A 3,871-nucleotide genomic window follows, 5' to 3' on the forward strand; every position below is an offset into this window, starting at 1 on the left:
TTATATTCTCTCCCAACCAGGACAATTGTGTTCAGTGTCTTGTTAAGCAAGTTTTATTACTTTTTCTTTTTAGTGGAAAGAGGAATTTTCTTACTTGGGAGTTGTTTTGAGGGCTTTTTGAGTCTCTTTAAGTATTCACGTTGTTTAACACTCGTGTTAGGAATAGTTTGAGCTTATGATGCCCATGCTAAGAAAATAGTTAGGTTTAAAAAGCCTAGGTTTTGGCCTTAAATTCCATCATATCGGATTACTCTGTGTAAGAGTCGGTCAAAGGATCGATTTCTGCCTCAACATTTTCTCTCAGGTGCTAAGCACAGATGGAGGCCTTACGAAAACGGCCAAAGCTGGTATGGAACAAATGCTTTGTACCTAACTACCCGTACCTATCTCCTTGTCTCAAAAATGTTCTGTACCTGTCTCCAAGCCTCCCTGCTCCCTACCATTGTGAAAGATCCATGAAGCAAGGAGGAAAAGGCAGGAAGATTAATGACGGGACTTACCACAGACCCATACCCCAACAGAGCATGCGCAAAGTTCAAAGTGATGATGACTACTGGCCTTCATCGGGAGACCTCAGGTCGACCACTGCTGCCAGAAGGAGTGCATGTGCAAGGGGATATGCGTGTGCATACCACGGTGTGACCCCCTCAGGACGAAACTCCCCTTTGCAATGCTTTTGTCAGATCTAGTCTCCTGGGAGAGAAAAGGGGAAATTTGACTTTTAAGGTGTGACCCTCTCAGGACAAACCCCCCCTTTTTTTTGCATTAGAATGGCCGCCCAGAAGGCAGCCGATGTTTGTGAAAATAAAGCTCACAAGATTGTACAGCATCTGACCTTGTTTGTGTCTTAATCTTGCTCTTGGGATCGTTTAAGAACCCTCCCTGATATTGGATTGGGACATTTTAAACCCTCTCCCAAACCTTCTGGCCCACAGCTAATTCATGAACCATGAGATTAAAAATCCCAACCAACCAAAGACAACAACAAAAAAAAAGTCACAAGAGGTCTTATTGTTTAAGGTTCTCTTAAAATATTTTCCTGACTCTACTGTGTGTCTGATCTGATTTCTTTTCCATGTCTAATAACCTTCTACTGTTCACTGACAACACCAAAATGCACATTGAAACACTATACGGGTTAACAAAACTGATAGTCCCAATGCTATAACACTGAGAAAAGATTGTTTCAACCAGGGCAAGTTTAGGAGCTAGGAATTTAACTAAGAAATATCTATACCCTCCCACTCTTGTATGGAGTTAAGAAGGCCATACTAATTTTTATAGAAGTTCCGACAGTCTGAGACTGATTGGTCAAATTGGAACAACTCATGCCCTCAAAATCAGAGAATCATTTATGGTATCTTAATAACAGATAATCAATTGCAGCTTTATTTTCTAAAACTGATGTTGAAGTTGTCTAGTTTCAAGATTTGAGGCCTCCAAGGCTCGGGGTATAATTGAGGTTCCTTGCATACTTACAAATAAATCTCTTTAAATTATTATAATGCATGGGCATGGCTACTCCTGGTGTTAAAAGGAAGCCAGCGTAGTTTCATATTTATATGACAGTTTTGACAACCACGTATAGTTTCCAAAGGTTTGAATGCTTGCGGGGATTCCCAAAATACATGGAATATATATATGTTGTACTGAAAAAAAATGGCATTTAAACAAAAGGCCATACTATTGTATATTATACAAGCAAGTTTTGTTTTGAAGGTGTTAAGCGTTCTGTTGTCCACTGACTGGTAGGTGATTTTCTTCACTTGATCCAAGTTCTTTCATCTTGATTGCTGCGAAGGCTGTTAACAATACTTCATATTGTCCATTCCACTGTTCTCCCGGTGGTTTTCCTGTAAAATCTTTAACAGAAAACCTCATCCCCAGGTGTAAAAGGATGTACAGGTTGATCTTAAACCTCTAGGCCATGCAGCTTGGGTTTTTTATTTTGTTTGTTTCTCAAGCAAGTTCAGCTGGATTTGTTAGCTGATTAGACAAATTCGCACCTAATTCTGTGAGATCTTCTCCTGTATACTGCAATTGGCATACCGGGCTAATACTTTTCTTTCCTTATTTCAAAACCTAAGCAAGGCCAAAGGAAGTGCTTGATGCCAATATAGATTGGCTTCTTGACAAATTTTAGCTGATTGCTGTTTTATCAGCAACAATCTGATGATTCATTTTCTCCACCTGGCCTCTAGCCTGTGGTCAGTATGGAGAATGTAACTGCCAATCAGTTCTTAAAATTTCACTAATCTTTTTACCACTTTAGCACAAATGTGTACCTCTACCTGACAATATCACTGCAGGCACTCCAAATGAGGTATAATTTCATTCAATAATACTCTTGTGACTTCTGCTTTATTTGTCCTGCAAGGAGAAGCTTCTGGCCAACTTGAGAAAGTATCTGTTAATGCTAATGAATACCAGTGCGCACACACACACCCCCTCTTTCTTTTGGGAGTTCAGAGAGATCTATTTGCATTCCTATTATTTATACAGAATATCTGTGCCCAAAGGGTTTGTTTTGTTTGTTTTGGTTTTCTTTGGGTTTTTGGTTTTTTATTTGTAACTCCCCTAGGACCAATTTCCATAGCACTCCTGATGGCACTATTATTTGTCCATCTGGAACATAAAATCACCCATTATCTACTTCTCTTCCTGCCATATTGATAATCAGGTTTCTATCTTCCCTTGAATATTTCTCCAATTTTAAATCAGAATCAGGGATTTGAAGTTTACCATCTGGAATCAAAGCAGATGTTACTTTTGCCTTTTTCTGCGGCCATCCTGGCCTCAAAATTTCCTGCCAATTTGTTACCAATTTTCCGGCCAGTATTACCTCTCTGGTGACCTTTGTAGTGTGTGATAGCCACTTCTTCTGGAAGTTTTACAGCTTCCAGCAGCTTTAGGGTTTCTGCTGCATGTTTAATGTGTCTTCCTTGGGCAGTAAGGAGTCCTTGCTCTTTCCATATAGCACCATGAGCATGCACCACTCCAAAGGTGTATTTTGAATCTGTCCATATATTTATCTTCCTTCCTTTTGCTAATTCCAGTGCTTGACTTAAGGCCATTACTTCGGCTTTCTGGGCTGATGTTCCTGGGGGTAATGGTCTGGCCTCGATCACTTCTCTGGTGGTAGCCACTGTGTATCCAGCCTTGCGATGTCCTTGCTTCACGAAGCTGCTTCCATCTGTGTACCAGGAATCTTCCGCATCCATGAGAGGTTTTTCTTTTAGATCCAGGCGGCTGGAGCATACTGTCTCCCTCGTCTTCAGGCAGTCGTGTATCACTGGTTCTGAAGCAGCTCCATTAAGGAAAGACGCTGTCATTCCCAGAAAGGTTCTGAGCTCCTTTACCATCCCTGGCATGAGTGTGCAGAAAACAGCTTCCTTTTGGGCTGTCTGTGTCCTCTGGAGATCTCGAATCCAGGATAAGTCGTCGTTGCATAGGCTGGGCCTTCTGCTGAAAGACTTGATACCTGCTCAGTCTAGAAGTTCAATAGGCTTACGGTCCATTGCTCACAGTCCTCCTCTGTTTGTTTAACTATCAGGAGGTCACATACTGCATCAGGGTTCCAGTCCCATGTTTCCAGGTCTCGAGCCAGCTGGTTCTCAAAAATAGTTCAGCTGTTCTTAATACCTTGAGGCAATACTGTTCAGGTTAGTTGTGTTTTACTACCAGTTTCAGGGTTTTCCCATTCAAAGGCAAATCACCTTTTTTCTCTCTTCAGCCAATATCAAGCAGAAGAAGGCATCCTTCAAATCCAGTACGGTAAACCACAATTGATCTTTTAATTGGTCGGCAAGGTACAGGGATGTGCCACTGCTAGAAGTAGTTCTTCTTACAATTTTATTTATGGCCCTTAAAT

Source organism: Phaenicophaeus curvirostris, unplaced genomic scaffold (genome assembly GCF_032191515.1).
Source record: "Phaenicophaeus curvirostris isolate KB17595 unplaced genomic scaffold, BPBGC_Pcur_1.0 scaffold_214, whole genome shotgun sequence".
Lineage (NCBI taxonomy): Eukaryota > Metazoa > Chordata > Aves > Cuculiformes > Cuculidae > Phaenicophaeus > Phaenicophaeus curvirostris.